Source organism: Pristiophorus japonicus, chromosome 3, assembly GCF_044704955.1.
Source record: "Pristiophorus japonicus isolate sPriJap1 chromosome 3, sPriJap1.hap1, whole genome shotgun sequence".
Classification (NCBI taxonomy): Eukaryota; Metazoa; Chordata; class Chondrichthyes; family Pristiophoridae; genus Pristiophorus; species Pristiophorus japonicus.
This window is the reverse complement of record NC_091979.1, coordinates 327,227,480-327,252,815: the sequence shown is the minus strand read 5'-3', so window position 1 is coordinate 327,252,815 and position 25,336 is coordinate 327,227,480. Positions and strand designations below refer to the sequence as shown.

General features: G+C 43.5%; 7 non-coding genes across 7 annotated transcripts; all 7 read right to left on the bottom strand.

Annotated features, from left to right (window-relative positions):
- Nucleotides 1–455: 455 nt before the first annotated feature.
- On the bottom strand, nucleotides 456–528 carry trnav-cac (transfer RNA valine (anticodon CAC)). The gene has a single exon. It is a non-coding gene; the product is annotated as a tRNA-Val (tRNA).
- Nucleotides 529–2,065: 1,537 nt separating this feature from the next.
- On the bottom strand, nucleotides 2,066–2,138 carry trnav-cac (transfer RNA valine (anticodon CAC)). The gene has a single exon. It is a non-coding gene; the product is annotated as a tRNA-Val (tRNA).
- A 1,530-nt stretch (nucleotides 2,139–3,668) lies between these two features.
- On the bottom strand, nucleotides 3,669–3,741 carry trnav-cac (transfer RNA valine (anticodon CAC)). The gene has a single exon. It is a non-coding gene; the product is annotated as a tRNA-Val (tRNA).
- A 13,024-nt stretch (nucleotides 3,742–16,765) lies between these two features.
- On the bottom strand, nucleotides 16,766–16,838 carry trnav-aac (transfer RNA valine (anticodon AAC)). The gene has a single exon. It is a non-coding gene; the product is annotated as a tRNA-Val (tRNA).
- A 2,676-nt stretch (nucleotides 16,839–19,514) lies between these two features.
- Nucleotides 19,515–19,587, bottom strand: trnav-aac (transfer RNA valine (anticodon AAC)). Its single transcript has one exon. It is a non-coding gene; the product is annotated as a tRNA-Val (tRNA).
- A 2,673-nt stretch (nucleotides 19,588–22,260) lies between these two features.
- trnav-cac (transfer RNA valine (anticodon CAC)) lies at nucleotides 22,261–22,333 on the bottom strand. The gene has a single exon. It is a non-coding gene; the product is annotated as a tRNA-Val (tRNA).
- Nucleotides 22,334–25,007: 2,674 nt separating this feature from the next.
- Nucleotides 25,008–25,080, bottom strand: trnav-cac (transfer RNA valine (anticodon CAC)). The gene has a single exon. It is a non-coding gene; the product is annotated as a tRNA-Val (tRNA).
- Between the last annotated feature and the right edge of the window lie 256 nt (nucleotides 25,081–25,336).

Here is a 25,336-nt window from a genome sequence, read left to right as displayed (position 1 = left end):
GGCATTTTGCAGCCCAGTGAAGGGCGGTAAACCGCTGTTTGATGCTGCATTCTCCGCTTTCCGCCGGCAGCGGCTGATTGGAGAGTGTGGGAGCGGAAGTTAGGGCTTGTCCCGCCCTCACTCACTCTGGAGCTGGGGAAGAGCGATTCGTCGATGGGTTTGTTTGTGGCTTCAATTTTCTGTTGTGAAGCGTGGTGGCGTGGCAGGATCCTTTAATAATCTCTCACAGCTGACCTGAATGCACGGAATGTGCAGCTTTGAGATATGGTTTCTCCAGCGTCAGGGCTGGAAACGGGAGGGAGTGAGAGACACTGTGTTAAATTTAATGTGGACAGAACTGTAGAGAGAAGTCAGCAAATGGAACAGCATCGTGAGACACTGCACTCTGTTAATATTGAACCACTAATATGAATGATTTAATTTTATCTAATCATTAATTGAACACGTTTGCATAATGTTTCCACCCGGTTTCGAACCGGGGACCTTTCGCGTGTGAGGCGAACGTGATAACCACTACACTACGGAAACGCTGCGGCAGAAGCATTGTTGGGAACATAATCAGAGCTTTAACCTCAACAGCTGGACTACACTTCTGGAGCTTGTGTCACGAGAAGAGAACAACGGTGCGATATTTAGCAAGGTTGTGAGTGTGGCAGGAATTGATCACGTGTTTCTCTGCCTTTATACATAGGAACAGGAGTGGCCATTCCTCAGCAAGTGGTTAGAATCTGGAATACACTGCTCTAAAGGGCGGTGGAGTCAGACTCAATCTTATCTTTTAAAACGGAGTTGGATAAGCATCCGAATGCAAAAAATTGCACAGCTGTGTGTAAATGACAGGGGAGTGAGACTTGTTGAGAGTTGGCATGGGGTCGACGGGCTGCAACCATTCCCTTATTCTTTGATTGCATAAGTTAGTGGCACATTTAATAGTGTGCATGTCAGCAGAATATTGAAAGGGACATGGATTCAGTAGGCACAACGAGAGGCATCTGATTCAGAAGATTCGGGTGCACGAAAATTCGGGTTTAATGACTTTAAAAGCATCATTTTTGTTTTGTGAAGATTCGGTCAGAGAAATGTTTGTGAAAAGAATTTTTTGCTGAAAAGGACTCAGCACTTCATCTTCTTTTTGGCTGTTAGGGTCACACTTCTTTTCGATGGTATTCTTCCAGAATGTATATTTTCTTTGCTGTTTCACAATAATCAGTCCCTTGCACTAGAGTCTATCTCATTGTTTCCAACTTCCCATGTACATGTTACCAGCAATGAACATTTTGAAGCAGGCAGAAACCCTCACCACATTTAACAAGTTCTTAGACGTGCACATGAAATGCAATAAGGTGCAGGGGTACACACCTAAAACTTGGCATTTGTTGGCCGGTGCAGATACGATGGGCTTAAATGACTCCTTCCATGCTGTAAACCTCTATGATTATATAATTATCGGTTAGGATTACTTTCAAAATGCAAAACGTGGCAATCAGATAATTAATGGTGTTTCCAGTGAAGAAGTGTTCGTGCAAGCTGGGGCTCGAACTCAGGAAGCTGAGATGAAGCATCTTATGAGGCTGCTGTTCGGTGTACGGGGAGCGTTCTATCGAACGGTGGCATGTTGCAGCCCAGTGAAGGGCGGTAAACCGCTGTTTGATGCTGCATTCTCCGCTTTCCGCCGGCAGCGGCTGATTGGAGAGTGTGGGAGCGGAAGTTAGGGCTTGTCCAGCCCTCACTCACTCTGGAGCTGGGGAAGAGCGATTCGTCGATGGGTTTGTTTGTGGCTTCAATTTTCTGTTGTGAAGCGTGGTGGCGTGGCAGGATCCTTTAATAATCTCTCACAGCTGACCTGAATGCACGGAATGTGCAGCTTTGAGATATGGTTTCTCCAGCGTCAGGGCTGGAAACGGGAGGGAGTGAGAGACACTGTGTAGAATTTGAGTGTGAACAGAACTGTAGAGAGAAATCATCAAATGGAACAGCATCGTGAGACACTGCACTCTGTTAATATTGAACCACGAATATGAATGATTTAATTTTATCTAATCATTAATTGAACACGTTTGCATAATGTTTCCACCCGGTTTCGAACCGGGGACCTTTCGCGTGTGAGGCGAATGTGATAACCACTACACTACGGAAACGCTGCGGCAGAAACATTGTTGGGAACATAATCAGAGCTTTAACCTCAACAGCTGGACTACACTTCTGGAGCTTGTGTCACGAGAAGAGAACAACGGTGCGATATTTAGCAAGGTTGTGAGTGTGGCAGGAATTGATCACGTGTTTCTCTGCCTTTATACATAGGAACAGGAGTGGCCATTCCTCAGCAAGTGGTTAGAATCTGGAATACACTGCTCTGGTGGAGTCAGACTCAATCTTATCTTTTAAAACGGAGTTGGATAAGCATCCGAATGCAAAAAATTGCACAGCTGTGTGTAAATGACAGGGGAGTGAGACTTGTTGAGAGTTGGCATGGGCTCGACGGGCTGCAACCATTCCCTTATTCTTTGATTGCATAAGGTAGTGGCACATTTAATAGTGCGCATGTCAGCAGAATATTGAAAGGGACATGGATTCAGTAGGCACAACGAGAGGCATCTGATTCAGAAGATTCGGGTGCACGAAAATTCGGGTTTAATGACTTTAAAAGCATCATTTTTGTTTTGTGAAGATTCGGTCAGAGAAATGTTTGGGAAAAGAATTTTTTGCTGAAAAGGACTCAGCACTTCATCTTCTTTTTGGCTGTTAGGGTCACACTTCTTTTCGATGGTATTCTTCCAGAATGTATATTTTCTTTGCTGTTTCACAATAATCAGTCCCTTGCACTAGAGTCTATCTCATTGTTTCCAACTTCCCATGTACATGTTACCAGCAATGAACATTTTGAAGCAGGCAGAAACCCTCACCACATTTAACAAGTTCTTAGACGTGCACATGAAATGCAATAAGGTGCAGGGGTACACACCTAAAACTTGGCATTTGTTGGCCGGTGCAGATACGATGGGCTTAAATGACTCCTTCCATGCTGTAAACCTCTATGATTATATAATTATCGGTTAGGATTACTTTCAAAATGCAAAACGTGGCAATCAGATAATTAATGGTGTTTCCAGTGAAGAAGTGTTCGTGCAAGCTGGGGCTCGAACTCAGGAAGCTGAGATGAAGCATCTTATGAGGCTGCTGTTCGGTGTACGGGGAGCGTTCTATCGAACGGTGGCATGTTGCAGCCCAGTGAAGGGCGGTAAACCGCTGTTTGATGCTGCATTCTCCGCTTTCCGCCGGCAGCGGCTGATTGGAGAGTGTGGGAGCGGAAGTTAGGGCTTGTCCAGCCCTCACTCACTCTGGAGCTGGGGAAGAGCGATTCGTCGATGGGTTTGTTTGTGGCTTCAATTTTCTGTTGTGAAGCGTGGTGGCGTGGCAGGATCCTTTAATAATCTCTCACAGCTGACCTGAATGCACGGAATGTGCAGCTTTGAGATATGGTTTCTCCAGCGTCAGGGCTGGAAACGGGAGGGAGTGAGAGACACTGTGTTGAATTTTAGTGTGGACAGAACTGTAGAGAGAAGTCAGCAAATGGAACAGCATTGTGAGACACTGCACTCTGTTAATATTGAACCACGAATATGAATGATTTAATTTTATCTAATCATTAATTGAACACGTTTGCATAATGTTACCGCCCGGTTTCGAACCGGTGACCTTTCGCGTGTGAGGCGAACGTGATAACCACTACACTACGGAAACGCTGTGGCAGTAACATTGTTGGGAACATAACCAGAGCTTTAACCTCAACAGCTGGACTGCACTTCTGGAGCTTGTGTCACGAGAACAGAATGACGCTGCTATATTTAGCAAAGTTGTGAGTGTGGCAGGAATTGATCCCGTGTTTCTCTGTCTTTATACATAGGAACAGAAGTGGCCATTCCTCAGCAAGTGGTTAGAATCTGGAATACACTGCTCTAAAGGGCGGTGGAGTCAGACTCAATCTTATCTTTTAAAACGGAGTTGGATAAGTATCCGAATGAAAAAAATTGCACAGCTGTGGGTAAATGACAGGGGAGTGAGCCTTGTTGAGAGTTGGCATGGGCTCGACGGGCTGCAACCATTCCCTTATTCTTTGATTTTATAAGTTAGTGGCACATTTAATAGTGTGCATGTCAGCAGAATATTGAAAGGGACATGGATTCAGTAGGCACAACGAGAGGCATCTGATTCAGAAGATTCGGGTGCACGAAAATTCGGGTTTAATGACTTTAAAAGCATCATTTTTGTTTTGTGAAGATTCGGTCAGAGAAATGTTTGGGAAAATAATTTTTTGCTGAAAAGGGCTCAGCACTTCATCTTCTTTTTGGCTGTTCGGGTCACACTTCTTTTCGATGGTATTCTTCCAGAATGTATATTTTCTTTGCTGTTTCACAATAACCAGTCCCTTGCACTACAGTCTATCTCACTGTTTCCAACGTCTCATGTACATGTTACCAGCAATGAACATTTTGAAGCAGACTTCTAAAGCACAGTGTCCAAAATGGTTTATGGATTCAGAGGTAAAGTGCAGAGCACAGCTAAGTTATTCAATTAAGGACTCTCCTTCAGTTAACATTTCTTTAGTTGTGCAAATGAAGATCATCAGTCAATTAATGATGTTTTCCCATGAAGGCAGGATAACATTTAATGATTATGCATTTTCTAAGTAAAAGCCCATGTGATTCAGGGCGAAGTGGCATATTGGATCCAAATTTGGCTCAGAGGCAGGAAGCAAAGGGTAATGTTTGATGGGTGTTTTTGTGACTGGAAGTATGTTTCCAGTGGGGTTCCGCAGTTTTCAGTGCCAGATCCATTGCTTTTTATGGTATTTATCAATGATCTAAACTTGAATATAGGTGTTATGATGACGAAGTTTTCAGGTGTTATTAAAATAGGCAGTGGGTTGACAATGAAGAAGAAAGCTGGAGACTCCAGGAAGATATCAATCAACTGATAAGGGGGTAGAGCAGTGGCAAATGGAATTTAATCCAGAGATGTGAGAGATCGCGCATTTGTGGAGGGCTAGCAAGGAAAGGGAATACACATCAACTGGTATGACATTGAGAAGTGTAGAGGAACAAAGGTAACTGGGATTGCTTGTCCACAGATCCCTGAAAGTAGCTGGAAAGTTGGAAAAGTTGGTTAAGAAGGTCATATGGAATGGTTGCATTTATTGGCAGAAGCAAGGAACAGAACAGCAAGTGGGTTATGCTAGAACTGTATAAAATTCTGGTTAGGCCACAGCTGGAGTACTGCGTGCAGTTCTAGTCACCGCATTGAAGGAAGGACGTGAATACGCTGGAGAGGGTACAGAGGAGATTTACGTAGATGTTGCCGGGAGAGGAGCAACTTTGCTATGAGGACAGATTGGATAGGATGGGTTTGTTTTCCTTGGAACAGAGGAGGCTGATGGGCGACAGCATTAAGGTGCAAATAAAAAGGAGGGGCCTAGATATTGTTGATTAAAAGGGTCTATTTCACAGAGTGGAGTGGTCAACAACCAGGCTGCATAATTTAAAAGTAATTAGTGTAAGGGTTAAAGGGGATTTGAAGTGAACATTCTGCATGCAGATGTTTGTGGGGGTCTCAAACTCACTGCCTGAAAGTGTGGTGCAGGCAGAAACCCTCACCACATTTAACAAGTTCTGAGATGTGCACATGAAATGCAATAAGGTGCAGGGGGACACACCTAAAACTGGACATTTGTTGGCCGGTGCAGATACGATGGGCTTAAATGACTCCTTCCATGCTGTAAACCTCTATGATTATATAATTATCGGTTAGGATTACTTTCATGATGCAAAACGTGGCAATCGGATAATTAATGGTGTTTCCAGTGAAGAAGTGTTCGTGCAAGCTGGGGCTCGAACTCAGGTAGCTGAGATGAAGCATCTTATGAGGCTGCTGTTCGGTGTACGGGTAGCGTTGTCTCGAACGGTGGCATTTTGCAGCCCAGTGAAGGGCGGTAAACCGCTGTTTGATGCTGCATTCTCCGCTTTCCGCCGGCAGCGGCTGATTGGAGAGTGTGGGAGCGGAAGTTAGGGCTTGTCCCGCCCTCACTCACTCTGGAGCTGGGGAAGAGCGATTAGTCGATGGGTTTGTTTGTGGCTTTAATTTTCTGGTGTGAAGCGTGGTGGCGTGGCAGGATCCTTTAATAATCTCTCACAGCTGACCTGAATGCACGGAATGTGCAGCTTTGAGATATGGTTTCTCCAGCGTCAGGGCTGGAAACGGGAGGGAGTGAGAGATACTGTGTAGAATTTGAGTGTGAACAGAACTGTAGAGAGAAATCATCAAATGGAACAGCATCGTGAGACACTGCACTCTGTTAATATTGAACCACTAATATGAATGATTTAATTTTATCTAATCATTAATTGAACACGTTTGCATAATGTTACCGCCCGGTTTCCTTTCGCGTGTGAGGCGAACGTGATAACCACTACACTACGGAAACGCTGTGGCAGTAACATTGTTGGGAACATAACCAGAGCTTTAACCTCAACAGCTGGACTACACTTCTGGAGCTTGTGTCACGAGAACAGAATGACGGTGCTATATTTAGCAAGGTTGTGAGTGTGGCAGGAATTGATCCCGTGTTTCTCTGCCTTTATACATAGGAACAGAAGTGGCCATTCCTCAGCAAGTGGTTAGAATCTGGAATACACTGCTCTAAAGGGCGGTGGAGTCAGACTCAATCTTATCTTTTAAAACGGAGTTGGATAAGTATCCGAATGAAAAAAATTGCACAGCTGTGGGTAAATGACAGGGGAGTGAGACTTGTTGAGAGTTGGCATGGGCTCGACGGGCTGCAACCATTCCCTTATTCTTTGATTGTATAAGTTAGTGGCACATTTAATAGTGTGCATGTCAGCAGAATATGGAAAGGGACATGGATTCAGTAGGCACAACGAGAGGCATCTGATTCAGAAGATTCGGGTGCACGAAAATTCGGGTTTAATGACTTTAAAAGCATCATTTTTGTTTTGTGAAGATTCGGTCAGAGAAATGTTTGGGAAAATAATTTTTTGCTGAAAAGAACTCAGCACTTCATCTTCTTTTTGGCTGTTAGGGTCACACTTCTTTTCGATGGTATTCTTCCAGAATGTATATTTTCTTTGCTGTTTCACAATAATCAGTCCCTTGCACTATAGTCTATCTCACTGTTTCCAACTTCCCATGTACATGTTACCAGCAATGAACATTTTGAAGCAGGCAGAAACCCTCACCACATTTAACAAGTTCTTAGACGTGCACATGAAATGCAATAAGGTGCAGGGGTACACACCTAAAACTTGGCATTTGTTGGCCGGTGCAGATACGATGGGCTTAAATGACTCCTTCCATGCTGTAAACCTCTATGATTATATAATTATCGGTAAGGATTACTTTCATGATGCAAAACGTGGCAATCAGATAATTAATGGTGTTTCCAGTGAAGAAGTGTTCGTGCAAGCTGGGGCTCGAAGTCAGGAAGCTGAGATGAAGCATCTTATGAGGCTGCTGTTCGGGGTACGGGGGGCGTTGTCTCGAACGGTGGCATTTTGCAGCCCAGTGAAGGGCGGTAAACCGCTGTTTGATGCTGCATTCTCCGCTTTCCGCCGGCAGCGGTTGATTGGAGAGTGTGGGAGCGGAAGTTAGGGCTTGTCCCGCCCTCACTCACTCTGGAGCTGGGGAAGAGCGATTATTCGATGGGTTTGTTTGTGGCTTTAATTTTCTGTTGTGAAGCGTGGTGGCGTGGCAGGATCCTTTAATAATCTCTCACAGCTGACCTGAATGCACGGAATGTGCAGCTTTGAGATATGGTTTCTCCAGCGTCAGGGCTGGAAACGGGAGGGAGTGAGAGACACTGTGTAGAATTTGAGTGTGAACAGAACTGCAGAGAGCAATCAGCAAATGGAACAGCATCGTGAGACACTGTACTCTGTTAATATTGAACCACTAATATGAATGATTTAATTTTATACAATCATTAATTGAACACGTTTGCATAATGTTTCCGCCCGGTTTCGAACCGAGGACCTTTCGCGTGTGTTGTAGAGAGTAGAAATAATATATAGACTTAGGCATTAGGCACCTGCTGGATATTTAAAACTCACATAAGCTTAAATGGACACACACATAAAATGGCTGCCCAGGCATGATGGGAAACCAGGTAGTCAAGCTGTGAACTGTTGAACGTTCACTGACCGAGCAATAACCCTGTGAGGCCCACTGTAGGAATGCCTGGGAAGGCAGAGATAAGAAGGAAGCCATCTCCTGTGAACAAGGCCATAAACCAATTAATTCCCCAGGAAGAAAGATAAGAGGGAAACCATTTGCTGTAAACAAGGCTACAAACCAATTATTTCTCCCAGATGAAAGAACTAGGGAGAGAACATATAAAGTCATCGATCAACCCAAATTGACAATGGTTCCCTGGTTACTAGGAGAATTCTATTGGATTAAAAAACCTATATGTAATCTATAATCGTTATGATTGGCTTGTGTCCAGCCGTGATGAGCTGTGTAACTGCAGTAAGCTGTTTTTTTAACTGTTGTAAAACATATAAAGGTACATGTAACTCTTTGTTCTGTGAAGAGAAACCTGGATACGGTCCTGAGTTTTTCCTTCCCGCTGAGCGTAATAAAGCTGCTTCAGCATTGGAACCGACCCTGAGTGTTGAGTGATTCTTCTAAGAAAACACTAACGCTAACAATGGCGTAGTCGACGGGATTTCCCGGAGTCGCTGGACACCCTTGGAAAAAACCCGGGTGAGTATAAAAAACAATTTTTAAGTATAAAGGGTGCGGAAGGTGGAAGCTGGTTGATCGACATGAGGAGACGGTCTAATATCTCAAACGCCTAGCCTGAGCCTGAATTAAGAGGACTTTTGTCCCACGTGACGGCCAGGAACCAAGTAGGCGTAGGGAACACACTTAGACCGTGGGATCGTGATACCGAGAGACATCTTCCGGACCCAGTAGTGTAATTTGAAATACCCCCGGATAGAACCAAGCAGTGTACAGCGGCTAACGGAATCCAAACCTGTGAACAGGGTCGGACCAACAGGCTGAGCGGTGGTAGGTAGTCGTTAAGGATATGTAGAGCACTGCGGGAATTGCTTAAACGCGTTTTTAAGAATTGTATAAGTTTGTGTAACAGCAGAACTTGTGACCTGACAGTAGCCAAGAGACAGTTTACTACAAGTCGCGCTAGAAAGAAAGCGGACCGCTGAGAGTAGATTCCTAACGATACCAGTCCTACCCAGGAATGGCCATGAAAACAAGTAAACTCGAGTGGGGACCAGAAGGGTCGCTTACCCGCCACCTGGCGGAAAAACAAAAGAAGCTAATTGAAAAAATTCCCTGAAAGGTCATGGATCCAAAAATAGAGCCGGCCAAAACAAGAAGAGAGACTGTTGTAAATGTCTGATCGTTGAGTGAGAAGTGTCTGTGTGATTTTTGACTGCAGAATGAATTTTTGTTTTATGTTTTCATGTTCCGAAAGCCTGGTTGGAAGAGGAATGCAAGTGTCTGTTTATTTTAGAAACAGAGTGAAAGTCTTTTTTTTTAAACCCTTTGTAATGTTGTCCTGTATGTGGGAAGTTTTAAGACATATAAGTTAGAAACGCAGGTGTGGATTTATTCGGATGATAAGTTACGGAGCTAGGAGAATAAACAAATAAAGAATAGGTTTGTTGAGCAAAATATTTATTTGACATGCTCACTTACTTGCCGAAAGAAAACATGCAATGATTGATTGGGTTGAAAGACATAAATTTAGTCTCGGAATGAGATAAAGAATGCTTTAAAAAAAAAGAGCTTCTAAAAAAAAAAGTTTCAAATAAAGATTGAAATTACAAAGTTTGAATTGGGATTTTGAGATATTCAGAGAAGGCACAGGAAATACTGAGGTGGATTTAAAAAAAAAAAGATTAAATTAAATCTGATCAGGTCAAACTCCTGGGCAAGTGGCGAGCTATCTGCGAAGGTGTAAAAGGAACTTTTGGAAAATGTTAAAAAACAGCAAGCTTTAGTAACGGCTTTGAAACTGGAGCATTTTGAGATAACGAAAGGCAGCACTCAAACTCTCAAAGCTGGTCTCCATTCCAGTTATGGAGAAAAAGAAAAAGATAAAGACGCCACTTTGAAAGTAAACAAATTAACAACTTTATGGAGTTACGAACCCTCCGTGTAAAATACAAAACCTAATTTGAAGAAAGAAAAAAAAAAAAGATGTAACGGACTAAATGGAAAAAGACATAACTTACTAAATACTAGTTGATGTTTGCTGTGAAAAAGATATTGGTTTAATTAGAAGAGGAAAAAAAAAAAAAATTGGAATAAGTAAAAAACACTCTACATGGATTCGAATTTTCAATTATGAAAAAGTTTCAATGCAGTTTGAAAAGATTTCCAAAATGTCCCGAACAGTCTAAACAAGCAGGAGGGTTTTGAAGATAACGAGGAGAAAGAGAGAAATTAAAAAAAAACAGAATTGAATTTCAGTAAACAAAATTGCTATTGTATGTGTGGTCTTGTTTTAAAACAATTTAAAAAAAAAAATTCTTTGGCAAGTACTTGAATTAGAAGTTAAGAAAACATTGGAGTTTACTCTAATGATTTATGCTGTTTAACGGATTCCTAATTTCGAAGCCAGTTTTGAAGGCACAAAGACTTTTTTTTTTCAGATGATTACGTGAAGTCACGTAATGACATCAGGTCTTCTTACAAACCTGGAAAGGAGTTAACCCTTTCCATTGACAGCCGTTTTATACTGAACATTATTAATTTGGATTTCTTAATAGGGAAAAAAAAAGACTCACCTAACAGAGGAAAAACAAAAATAAAAACAGAACTAGCTTATGTAATAATACTTGCCTGATACAATAAAGAAATAGATATTCAATAAAACAAATTGAAGAGTTAAAAGCTAAGATAAACAGGCTGGAAGAGATAACGGGACTAGACGGATAGTGCAGTGCGCAGCCATAGCACCATCACCTCTGGCAATAGAGCCAATGTACCCCACGGTGGGTAGGTGTAGTCCACAAACCCAACCTAACGGTAAAGCAGACAGCGATGTTTGGAGGAATAGCTTTGGCCTTGGTCATAATAGGAGTTTGGGTAATATTTAAGTGGGTAAAGACACGGGCGCACGCCCTACAGATTCAGCTCGAAATGGTTCGATTATAACCTTGTCCTTCTGATTTTGCAGGGTGACAGGGACACTCGTAGAGCAAAAAAACTTAACCCCTGGTGACGACCAGGCCGTCTGTTTAAAATTACAGATAATACTTACCGGAATGGGAATACGAAAGGCGCTACTCGTAATATGGATAGCCCTGCGACATGCATGTACCCTGGGCAACACCGACGGACAGCAGAGCACGCTGGAAATAAACAACTATATGAACTATGGAGTCTTGTTTAATTTAACGGACGGAATGTGCATCCCAGCAACCAAGGACTGGAGCAAGGACAGGACTTATTTTAATGCATGGTTACAAGTGAATCCTAATAAGAATCCTAATAAGAATAAGAGTATGTGTACAGTGCTCCACGGGTATAAGGAGCAGATGCATTAAACGGAGGGATGTCAAAGGGCCTGATGAATGTACTTTCGGCATAATTTGCGCGCCTCCGGGACAATCCCAGCAATCAGTCATCCGCAAGAAGGGAATGGGGCTGTGTGGGTATTACGAGGAGGCGGGGGCGGCTGCAATATAATTGTATGTATGTTTCTCACCCCCTCCGACACCGCGCCCCATAAGAATCACTACATTGCCCGAAGAACTGCCTTGTCCCATAACTACTAAGGGACCAGAAAATGGGATTGCAATGTACAACGAAGGGGAATTATTGTATGATAATGTTAAACATGAAATTGTGCCTGTTCTGATCAATATTTCAGGCATCCAGATGCCGGAATATTGTACCGAACAGTCAAGGAAGATGTACAATGTATTAAGTAAAGTCGTAATGCAGCAGGCTGCCGATGCCATGGGTGCCAGTAAGTTCCGGGGACAGGGGTTAGCACCCAGGGTGAAGAGGGAAATAGTAAATGATGTTGCTACCGTTTTCAATACAGGAACCTCCGTAGTGAACTCGATAGACATACAAGGGCTAAATGAGAGGGTAGAACAGCTTAAAGGGGTGATGAAGGGGTTATTGGAGAGGGTGGAGCAAAACCAGGAAGACCAGGCCAACCTAGGAAAGGAGGGGGCCGAAATCCAGTTGGATGGCATCTCAGTCCTGGAAGCTCACGCTAAAACCATCAATCACCTCATTGATAGAGAACAAGAAGATACAATAAAGCAAAGACAGGGGCAACTCTGTCATGCTTATGGTCTGTGGATGGTGGGACAGATCCGCCACAACCTCAACCAGATCCAACGCGGGGAGGTACCCGATTGGATAGACAGTTCACATTTAGCTCAGTTGGCGAACCAAAGGGGGACACTGGATGTCTCCATACGCTACTACCTGACCACCACCTCTGCCGTTCGTCGAAACAACATACTTACTGGGATTTCCCTAGCAGATTGCAAGCAAAGGGGGGGAAATCACAGTATGCCCTCACCCGGTGGGCCGAGGGGAACTAGACGAGTGAGGGTTTAACCGAACCAACGGGTGTGTACTAGAAATAGTGCCCGCACACATGCACTTCGCGAGGGCAGGCTACGGAGGGAGGGGAAGATACTGCGTCTCTACCACAGAGCGTTCATACCAGTATAATGACCTACAGTGCCCTATACCGCAGCCAAACTTTTGCTTCACACCACTACGACCTGTCGCGATCGGGCAAGCACATTTCACCCAGGTTAGGCGCCGGAAGTCCGAAGTTATTGAAGTAACTGATCAGCTCCATGATCATTTGCAGGATTATGACGAGCCAGAGCAAGTCCCTATCCCACATCTAACCGAGGTATTACGGGAGTTAAGGCTCAGAGTGGGGCAATCCGTAAAACTCTATCACCAGATACAAACTAAAATCAAAGAACTGGAAGAAGATACCGAGGTAGACTTACAAAGTCAGAGTTGGTGGAGAAAAGTCTGGGACTGGGGAATAAATGTGAACATCCACCCATGGATTCGAATTCAATAACATGGGGCGTGATGGCCTGCCAGGTATGCAGGCGCCACAAACGGCGGAAACGGACCAATCACCGTTCCCTGGATATTAAACAAGCCTGTTTGATAAGGGGACGGGAGGAGCTAGCCTTTGTTAATTTGATCTAAGCAACCGGGACTCCTGAAACCGCGTGACTGGCCAGCACGTTGAGGCAAGGAGTACCGGGCAGTGCACAAATATCAGATAAAGGCAGTACGGTCGGTTAAAAGGGGACTAGGACTAGTCCCTTTACCGAAAGGGGGGAATTGTTGTAGAGAGTAGAAATAATATATAGACTTAGGCATTAGGCACCTGCTGGATATTTAAAACTCACATAAGCTTAAATGGACACACACATAAAATGGCTGCCCAGGCATGATGGGAAACCAGGTAGTCAAGCTGTGAACTGTTGAACGTTCACTGACCGAGCAATAACCCTGTGAGGCCCACTGTAGGAATGCCTGGGAAGGCAGAGATAAGAAGGAAGCCATCTCCTGTGAACAAGGCCATAAACCAATTAATTCCCCAGGAAGAAAGATAAGAGGGAAACCATTTGCTGTAAACAAGGCTACAAACCAATTATTTCTCCCAGATGAAAGAACTAGGGAGAGAACATATAAAGTCATCGATCAACCCAAATTGACAATGGTTCCCTGGTTACTAGGAGAATTCTATTGGATTAAAAAACCTATATGTAATCTATAATCGTTATGATTGGCTTGTGTCCAGCCGTGATGAGCTGTGTAACTGCAGTAAGCTGTTTTTGTAACTGTTGTAAAACATATAAAGGTACATGTAACTCTTTGTTCTGTGAAGAGAAACCTGGATACGGTCCTGAGTTTTTCCTTCCCGCTGAGCGTAATAAAGCTGCTTCAGCATTGGAACCGACCCTGAGTGTTGAGTGATTCTTCTAAGAAAACACTAACGCTAACAGCGTGTGAGGCAAACGTGATAACCACTACACTACGGAAACGCTGTGGCAGTAACGTTGTTGGGAACATAACCAGAGCTTTAACCTCAACAGCTGGACCACACTTCTGGAGCTTGTGTCACGAGAATAGAATGACGGTGCTATATTTAGCAAGGTTGTGAGTGAGGCAGGCATTGATCCCGTATTTCTCTGCCTTTATACATAGGAACAGGAGTGGCCATTCCTCAGCAAGTGGTTAGAATCTGGAATACACTGCTCCAAAGGGCGGTGGAGTCAGACTCAATCTTATCTTTCAAAACGGAGTTGGATAAATATCCGAATGAAAAAAATTGCACAGCTGTGGGTAAATGACAGGGGCGTGAGACTTGTTGAGAGTTGGCATGGGCTCGACGGGCTGCAACCATTCCCTTATTCTTCGATTTTATAAGTTAGTGGCACATTTAATAGTGTGCATGTCAGCAGAATATTGAAAGGGACATGGATTCAGTCGGCACAACGAGAGGCATCTGATTCAGAAGATTCGGGTGCACGAAAATTCGGGTTTAATGACTTTAAAAGCATCATTTTTGTTTTGTGAAGATTCGGTCAGAGAAATGTTTGGGAAAATAATTTTTTGCTGAGAAGGGCTCAGCACTTCATCTTCTTTTTGGCTGTTAGGGCCACACTTCTTTTCGATGTTATTATTCCAGAATGCATATTTTCTTTGCTGTTTCACAATAAGCAGTCCCTTGCACTACAGTCTATCTCACTGTTTCGAACGTCTCATGTACATGTTACCAGCAATGAACATTTTGAAGCAGACTTCTAAAGCACAGTGTCCAAAATGGTTTATGGATTCAGAGGTAAAGTGCAGAGCACAGCTAAGTTATTCAATTAAGGACTCCACTTCAGTTAACATTTCTTTAGTTGTGCAAATGAAGATCATCAGTCAATAAATGATGTTTTCCCATGAAGGCAGGATAACATTTAATGATTATGCATTTTCTAAGTAAAAGCACATGCGATTCAGGGCGAAGTGGCAAATTGGATCCAAATTTGGCTCAGAGGCAGGAAGCAAAGGGTAATGTTTGATGGGTGTTTTTGTGACTGGAAGGATGTTTCCAGTGGGGTTCCACAGTTTTCAGTGCCAGATCCATTGCTTTTTATGGTATTTATCAATGAACTAAACTTGAATATAGGTGTTATAATTGCGAAGTTTTCAGGTGTTATTAAAATAGGCAGTGTGATTGATAATGAAGAAGAAAGCTGGAGACTCCAGGAAGATATCAATCAACTGATAAGGGGGTAGAGCAGTGGCAAATTGAATTTAATCCAGAGATGTGAGAGATCGCGCATTTGTGGAGGGCGAACAAGGAAAGGGAATACACATCAACTGGTATGACATTGAGAAGTGTAGAGGAACAAAGGTAACTGGGATTGCTTGTCCACAGATCCCTGAATGTAGCTGACCAGTTGGAAAAGTTGATAAAGAAGTCATATGGAATGGTTGCATTTATTAGCAGAAGCAAGGAACAGAACAGCAAGTGGGTTATGCTAGAACTGTATAAAATTCTGGTTCGGCCACAGCTGGAGTACTGCGTGCAGTTCTGGTCACCGCATTGAAGGAAGAACGTGAATACGCTGGAGAGGGTACAGAGGAGATTTACGTAGATGTTGCCGGGAGTGGAGCAACTTTGCTATGAGGACAGATTGGATAGGATGGGTTTGTTTTCCTTGGAACAGAGGAGGCTGATGGGCGACCGCATTGAGATGTATAAAAATAGGAGGGGCCTAGATATTGTTGATTAAAAGGGTCTATTTCACATAGTGGAGTGGTCAACAACCAGGCTGCATAATTTAAAAGTAATTAGTGTAAGCGTTAAAGGGGATTTGAAGTGAACATTCTGCATGCAGATGTTTGTGGGGGTCTCAAACTCACTGCCTGAAAGTGTGGTGCAGGCAGAAACCCTCACCACATTTAACCAGTTCTTAGATGTGCACATGAAATGCAATAAGGTGCAGGGGTACACACCTAAAACTGGGCATTTGTTGGCCGGTGCAGATACGATGGGCGTAAATGACTCCTTCCATGCTGTAAACCTCACTGATTATATAATTATCGGTTAGGATTACTTTCATGATGCAAAACGTGGCAATCAGATAATTAATGCTGTTTCCAGTGAAGAAGTGTTCGTGCAAGCTGGGGCTCGAACTCAGGAAGCTGAGATGAAGCATCTTATGAGGCTGCTGTTCGGAGCACGGGGAGCGTTGTCTGGAACGGTGGCATTTTGCAGCCCAGTGAAGGGCGGTAAACCGCTGTTTGATGCTGCATTCTCCGCTTTCCGCCGGCAGCGGCTGATTGGAGAGTGTGGGAGCGGAAGTTAGGGCTTGTCCCGCCCTCACTCACTCTGGAGCTGAGGAAGAGCGATTAGTCGATGGGTTTGTTTGTGGCTTTAATTTTCTGTTGTGAAGCGTGGTGGCGTGGCAGGATCCTTTAATAATCTCTCACAGCTGACCTGAATGCACGGAATGTGCAGCTTTGAGATATGGTTTCTCCAGCGTCAGGACTGTAAACGGGAGGGAGTGAGAGACACTGTGTCGAATTTGAGTGTGAACAGAACTGTAGAGAGAAATCAGCAAATGGAACAGCATCGTGAGACACTGCACTCTGTTACCTTTGAACCACTAATATGAATGATTTAATTTTATCTTATCATTAATTGAACACGTTTGCATAATGTTTCCGCCCGGTTTCGAACCGGGGACTTTTCGCGTGTTAGGCGAACGTGATAATCACTACACTACAGAAACGCTGTGCCAGTAACATTCTTGGGAACATAACCAGAGCTTTAACCTCAACAGCTGGACTACACTTCTCGAGATTGTGTCACGAGAATAGAATAACGGTGCTATATTTAGCAAGTTTGTGAGTGTGGCAGGAATTGATCCCGTGTTTCTCTGCCTTTATACATAGGAACAGGAGTGGCCATTCCTCAGCAAGTGGTTAGAATCTGGAATACACTTCTCTAAAGGGCGGTGGAGTCAGACTCAATCTTATCTTTCAAAACGGAGTTGGATAAGTATCCGAATGAAAAAAATTGCACAGCTGTGGGTAAATGACAGGGGAGTGAGACTTGTTGAGAGTTGGCATGGGCTCGACGGGCTGCATCCATTCCCTTATTCTTTGATTCTATAAGTTAGTGGCACATTTAATAGTGTGCATGTCAGCAGAATATTGAAAGGGACATGGATTCAGTCGACACAACGAGAGGCATCTGATTCAGAAGATTCGGGTGCACGAAAATTCGGGATTAATGACTTTAAAAGCATCATTTTTCTTTTATGAAGATTCGGTCAGAGAAATGTTCGAAAAATAAATTTTTGCTGAAAAGAGCTCAGCACTTCATCTTCTTTTTGGCTGTTCGGGCCACACTTCTTTTCGATGGTATTCTTCCAGAATGTATATTTTCTTTGCTGTTTCACAATAACCAGTCCCTTGCACTACAGTCTATCTCACTGTTTCCAACGTCTCATGTACATGTTACCAGCAATGAACATTTTGAAGCAGACTTCTAAAGCACAGTGTCCAAAATGGTTTATGGATTCAGAGCTAAAGTGCAGAGCACAGATAAGTTATTCAATTAAGGACTCTCCTTCAGTTAACATTTCTTTAGTTGTGCAAATGAAGATCATCAGTCAATTAATGATGTTTTCCCATGAAGGCAGGATAACATTTAATGATTATGCATTTTCTAAGTAAAAGCCCATGTGATTCAGGGCGCAGTGGCAAATTGGATCCAAATTTGGCTCAAAGACAGGAAGCAAAGGGTAATGTTTGATGGGTGTTTTTGTGACTGGAAGGATGTTTCCAGTGGGGTTCCACAGTTTTCAGTGCTAGATCCATTGCTTTTTATGGTATTTATCAATGATCTAAACTTGAATATAAGTGTTATGATTACGAAGTTTTCAGGTGTTATTAAAATAGGCAGTGTGGTTGATAATGAAGAAGAAAGCTGGAGACTCCAGGAAGATATCAATCAACTGATAAGGGGGTAGAGCAGTGGCAAATTGAATTTAAACCAGAAATGTGAGAGATCGCGCATTTGTGTGGAGGGCTAACAAGGAAAGGGAATACACATCAACTGGTATGACATTGAGAAGTGTAGAGGAACAAAGGTAACTGGGATTGCTTGTCCACAGATCCCTGAAGGTAGCTGGCCAGTTGGAAAAGTTGGTTAAGAAGTCATATGGAATGGTTGCATTTATTGGCAGAAGCAAGGAAGAGAACAGCAAGTGGGTTATGCTAGAACTGTATAAAATTCTGGTTAGGCCACAGCTGGAGTACTGCGTGCAGTTCTGGTCACCGCATTGAAGGAAGAACGTGAATACGCTGGAGAGGGTACAGAGGAGATTTACGTAGATGTTGCCGGGAGTGGAGCAACTTTGCTTTGAGGACAGATTGGATAGGATGGGTTTGTTTTCCTTGGAACAGAGGAGCCTGATGGGCGACCGCATTGAGGTGTATAAAAATAGGAGGGGCCTAGATATTGTTGATTAAAAGGGTCTATTTCACATAGTGGAGTGGTCAACAACCAGGCTGCATAATTTAAAAGTAATTAGTGTAAGGGTTAAAGGGGATTTGAAGTGAACATTCTGCATGCAGATGTTTGTGGGGGTCTCAAACTCACTGCCTGAAAGTGTGGTGCAGGCAGAAACCCTCACCACATTTAACCAGTTCTTAGATGTGCACATGAAATGCAATAAGGTGCAGGGGTACACATCTAAAACTGGGCATTTGTTGGCCGGTGCAGATACGATGGGCGTAAATGACTCCTTCCATGCTGTAAACCTCTATGATTATATAATTATCGGTTAGGATTACTTTCATGATGCAAAACGTGGCAATCAGATAATTAATGCTGTTTCCAGTGAAGAAGTGTTCGTGCAAGCTGGGGCTCGAACTCAGGAAGCTGAGATGAAGCATCTTATGAGGCTGCTGTTCGGTGTACGGGGAGCGTTGTCTCGAACGGTGGCATTTTGCAGCCCAGTGAAGGGCGGTAAACCGCCGTTTGATGCTGCATTCTCCGCTTTCCGCCGGCAGCGGCTGATTGGAGAGTGTGGGAGCGGAAGTTAGGGCTTGTCCCGCCCTCACTCACTCTGGAGCTGAGGAAGAGCGATTAGTCGATGGGTTTGTTTGTGGCTTTAATTTTCTGTTGTGAAGCGTGGTGGCGTGGCAGGATCCTTTAATAATCTCTCACAGCTGACCTGAATGCACGGAATGTGCAGCTTTGAGATATGGTTACTCCAGCGTCAGGGCTGTAAACGGGAGGGAGTGAGAGACACTGTGTAGAATTTGAGTGTGAACAGAACTGTAGAGAGAAATCAGCAAATGGAACAGCATCGTGAGACACTGCACTCTGTTAACATTGAACCCCTAATATGAATGATTTAATTTTATCTAATCATTAATTGAACACGTTTGCATAATGTTTCCGCCCGGTTTCGAACCGGGGACCTTTCGCGTGTTAGGCGAACGTGATAACCACTACACTACGGAAACGCTGTGGCAGTAACATTGTTGGGAACATAACCAGAGCTTTAACCTCAACAGCTGGACTACACTTCTGGAGCTTGTGTCACGAGAATAGAATAACGGTGCTACACTTAGCAAGGTTGTGAGTGTGGCAGGAATTGATCCCGTGTTTCTCTGCCTTTATACATAGGAACAGGAGTGGCCATTCCTCAGCAAGTGTTTAGAATCTGGAATACACTTCTCTAAAGGGCGGTGGAGTCAGACTCAATCTTATCTTTCAAAACGGAGTTGGATAAGTATCCGAATGAAAAAAATTGCACAGCTGTGGGGAAATGACAGGGGAGTGAGACTTGTTGAGAGTTGGCATGGGCTCGACGGGCTGCATCCATTCCCTTATTCTTTGATTCTATAAGTTAGTGGCACATTTAATAGTGTGCATGTCAGCAGAATATTGAAAGAGACATGGATTCAGTCGGCACAACGAGAGGCATCTGATTCAGAAGATTCCGGTGCATGATAATTCGGGTTTAATGACTTTAAAAGCATCATTTTTCTTTTGTGAAGATTCGGTCAGAGAAATGTTTGAAAAAGAATTTTTTGCTGAAAAGGGCTCAGCACTTCATCTTCTTTTTGGCTGTTAGGGCCACACTTCTTTTCGATGGTATTCTTCCAGAATGTATATTTTCTTTGCTGTTTCACAATATCCAGTCCCTTGCACTGCAGTCTATCTCACTGTTTCCAACGTCTCATGTACATGTTACCAGCAATGAACATTTTGAAGCAGACTTCTAAAGCACAGTGTCCAAAATGGTTTATGGATTCAGAGGTAAAGTGCAGAGCACAGATAAGGTATTAAATTAAGGATTCTCCTTCAGTTAACATTTCTTTAGTTGTGCAAATGAAGATCATCAGTCAATTAATGATGTTTTCCCATGAAGGCAGGATAACATTTAATGATTATGCATTTTCTAAGTAAAAGCCCATGTGATTCAGGGCGAAGTGGCAAATTGGATCCAAATTTGGCTCAGAGGCAGGAAGCAAAGGGTAATGTTTGATGGGTGTTTTTGTGACTGGAAGGATGTTTCCAGTGTGGTTCCACAGTTTTCAGTGCCAGATCCATTGCTTTTTATGGTATTTATCAATGATCTAAACTTGAATATAGGTGTTATGATTACGAAGTTTTCAGGTGTTATTAAAATAGGCAGTGTGGTTGATAATGAAGAAGAAAGCTGGAGACTCCAGGAAGATATCAATCAACTGATAAGGGGGTAGAGCAGTGGCAAATTGAATTTAAACCAGAGATGTGAGAGATCGCGCATTTGTGGAGGGCTAACAAGGAAAGGGAATACACATCAACTGGTATGACATTGAGAAGTGTAGAGGAACAAAGGTAACTGGGATTGCTTGTCCACAGATCCCTGAAGGTAGCTGACCAGTTGGAAAAGTTGATTAAGAAGTCATATGGAATGGTTGCATTTATTGGCAGAAGCAAGGAACAGAACAGCAAGTGGGTTATGCTAGAACTGTATAAAATTCTGGTTAGGCCACAGCTGGAGTACTGCGTGCAGTTCTGGTCACCGCATGAAGGAAGAACCTGAATACGCTGGAGAGGGTACAGAGGAGATTTACGTAGATGTTGCCGGGAGTGGAGCAACTTTGCTATGAGGACAGATTGGATAGGATGGGTTTGTTTTCCTTGGAACAGAGGAGGCTGATGGGCGACAGCATTGAGGTGTATAAAAATAGGAGGGGCCTAGATATTGTTGATTAAAAGGGTCTATTTCACAGAGTGGAGTGGTCAACAACCAGGCTGCATAATTTAAACGTAATCAGTGTAAGGGTTAAATGGGATTTGAAGTGAACATTCTGCATGCAGATGTTTGTGCGGGTCTCAAACTCACGGCCTGAAAGTGTGGTGCAGGCAGAAACCCTCACTACATTTAACAAGTTCTTAGATGTGCACATCAAATGCAATAAGGTGCAGGGGTGCACACCTAAAACTGGGCAATTGTAGGCCGGTGCAGATACGATGGGCTTAAATGACTGCTTCCATGCTGTAAACCTCTATGATAATATAATTATCGGTTACGATTACTTTCATGATGCAAAACGTGGCAATCAGATAATTAATGGTGTTTCCAGTGCAGAAGTGTTCGTGCAAGCTGGGGCTCGAAATCAGGAAGCTGAGATGAAGCATCTTATGAGGCTGCTGTTCGGTGTACCGGGAGCGTTGTCTCGAATGGTGGCATTTTGCAGCCCAGTGAAGGGCGGTAAACCGCTGTTTGATACTGCATTCTCCGCTTTCCGCCGGCAGCGGCTGATTGGACAGTGTGGGAGCGGAAGTTAGGGCTTGTCCCGCCCTCACTCACTCTGGAGCTGGGAAAGAGCGATTATTCGATGGGTTTGTTTGTGGCTTTAATTTTCTGTTGTGAAGCGTGGTGGCGTGGCAGGATCCTTTAATAATCACTCACAGCTAACCTGAATGCACGGAATGTGCAGCTTTGAGATATGGTTTCTCCAGCGTCAGGGCTGGAAACGGGAGGGAGTGAGAGACACTGTGTGGAATTTGAGTGTGAACAGAACTGCAGAGAGAAATCAGAAAGTGGACCAGCATCGTGAGACACTGCACTCTGTTAATATTGAACCACTAATATGAATGATTTAATTTTATCTAATCATTAATTGAACACGTTTGCATAATGTTTCCGCCCGGTTTCGAACCGGGGATCTTTCGCGTGTGAGGCGAACGTGATAACCACTACACTACGGAAACGCTGTGCCAGTAACATTGTTGGGAACATAACCAGAGCTTTAACCTCAACAGCTGCACTGCGCTTCTGGAGCTTGTGTCACGAGAATAGAATGACGGTGCTATATTTAGCAAGGTTGTGAGTGAGGCAGGAATTGATCCCGTGTTTCTCTGCCTTTATACATAGGAACAGGAGTGGCCATTCCTCAGCAAGTGGTTAGAATCTGGAATACACTGCTCTAAAGGGCGGTGGAGTCAGACTCAATCTTATCTTTCAAAACGGAGTTGGATCAGTATCCGAATGAAAAAAAGTTGCACAGCTGTGAGTAAATGACAGGGCAGTGAGACTTGTTGAGAGATGGCATGGGCTTGACGGGCTGCAACCATTCCCTTATTCTTTGATTCTATAAGTTAGTGGCACATTTAATAGTGTGCATGTCAGCAGAATATTGAAAGGGACATGGATTCAGTCGGCACAACGAGAGGCATCTGATTCAGAAGATTCGGGTGCACGAAAATTCGGGTTTAATGACTTTAAAAGCATAATTTTTGTTTTGTGAAGATTCGGTCAGAGAAATGTTTGGGAAAAGAAGATTTTCCTGAGAAGGGCTCAGCACTTCATCTTCTTTTTGGCTGTTAGGGCCACACTTCTTTTCGATTTTATTTTTCCAGAATGCATATTTTCTTTGCTGTTTCACAATAAGCAGTCCCTTGCACTACAGTCTATCTCACTGTTTCCAACGTCTCATGTACATGTTACCAGCAATGAACATTTTGAAGCAGACTTCTAAAGCACAGTGTCCAAAATGGTTTATGGATTCAGAGGTAAAGTGCAGAGCACAGCTAAGTTATTCAATTAAGGACACTCCTTCAGTTAACATTTCTTTAGTTGTGCAAATGAAGATCATCAGTCAATAAATGATGTTTTCCCATGAAGGCAGGATAACATTTAATGATTATGCATTTTCTAAGTAAAAGCCCATGTGATTCAGGGCGAAGTGGCAAATTGGATCCAAATTTGGCTCAGAGGCAGGAAGCAAAGGGTAATGTTTGATGGGTGTTTTTGTGACTGGAAGGATGTTTCCAGTGGGGTTCCGCAGTTTTCAGTGCCAGATCCATTGCTTTTTATGGTATTTATCAATGATCTAAACTTGAATATAGGTGTTATGATGACGAAGTTTTCAGGTGTTATTAAAATAGGCAGTGGGTTGATAATGAAAAAGAAAGCTGGAGACTCCAGGATGATATCAATCAACTGATAAGGGGGTAGAGCAGTGGCAAATGGAATTTAATCCAGAGATGTGAGAGATCGCGCATTTGTGGAGGGCTAACAAGGAAAGGGAATACACATCAACTGGTATGACATTGAGAAGTGTAGAGGAACAAAGGTAACTGGGATTGCTTGTCCACAGATCCCTGAAGGTAGCTGGAAAGTTGGAAAAGTTGGTTAAGAAGTCATATGGAATGGTTGCATTTATTGGCAGAAGCAAGGAACAGAACAGCAAGTGGGTTATGCTAGAACTGTATAAAATTCTGGTTAGGCCACAGCTGGAGTACTGCGTGCAGTTCTAGTCACCGCATTGAAGGAAGGACGTGAATACGCTGGAGAGGGTACAGAGGAGATTTACGTAAATGTTGCCGGGAGTGGAGCAACTTTGCTATGAGGACAGATTGGATAGGATGGGTTTGTTTTCCTTGGAACAGAGGAGGCTGATGGGCGACAGCATTGAGGTGTATAAAAATAGGAGGGGCCTAGATATTGTTGATTAAAAGAGTCTATTTCACATAGTGGAGTGGTCAACAACCAGGCTGCATAATTTAAAAGTAATTAGTGTAAGGGTTAAAGGGGATTTGAAGTGAACATTCTGCATGCAGATGTTTGTGGGGGTTTCAAACTCACTGCCTGAAAGTGTGGTGCAGGCAGAAACCCTCACCACATTTAACAAGTTCTTAGATGTGCACATGAAATGCAATAAGGTGCAGGGGGACACACCTAAAACTGGGCATTTGTTGGCCGGTGCAGATACGATGGGCTTAAATGACTCCTTCCATGCTGTAAACCTCTATGATTATATAATTATCGCTAAAGATTACTTTCATGATGCAAAACGTGGCAATCAGATAATTAATGGTGTTTCCAGTGAAGAAGTGTTCGTGCAAGCTGGGGTTCGAAGTCCAGAAGCTGAGATGAAGCATCTTATGAGGCTGCTGTTCGGTGTACGGGGAGCGTTGTCTCGAACGGAGGCATTTTGCAGCCCAGTGAAGGGCGGTAAACCGCTGGTTGATGCTGCATTCTCCGCTTTCCGCCGGCAGCGGCTGATTGGAGAGTGTGGGAGCGGAAGTTAGGGCTTGTCCCGCCCTCACTCACTCTGGAGCTGGGAAAGAGCGATTATTCGATGGGTTTGTTGTGGCTTTAATTTTCTGTTGTGAAGCGTGGTGGCGTAGCAGGATCCTTTAATAATCTCTCACAGCTGACCTGAATGCACGGAATGTGCAGCTTTGAGATATGGTTTCTCCAGCGTCAGGGCTGGAAACGGGAGGGAGTGAGAGACACTGTGTAGAATTTGAGTGTGAACAGAACTGCAGAGAGAAATCAGCAAATGGAACAGCATCGTGAGACACTGTACTCTGTTAATATTGAACCACTAATATGAATGATTTAATTTTATACAATCATTAATTGAACACGTTTGCATAATGTTTCCGCCCGGTTTCGAACCGGGGACCTTTCGCGTGTGAGGCAAACGTGATAACCACTACACTACGGAAACGTTGTGGCAGTAACATTGTTGGGAACATAACCAGAGCTTTAACCTCAACAGCTGGACTACACTTCTGGAGCTTGTGTCACGAGAATCGAATGACGGTGCTATATTTAGCAAGGTTGTGAGTGTGGCAGGCATTGATCACGTGTTTCTCTGCCTTTATACATCGGAACAGGAGTGGCCATTCCTCAGCAAGTGGTTAGAATCTGGAATACACTGCTCTAAAGGGCGGTGGAGTCAGACTCAATCTTATCTTTCAAAA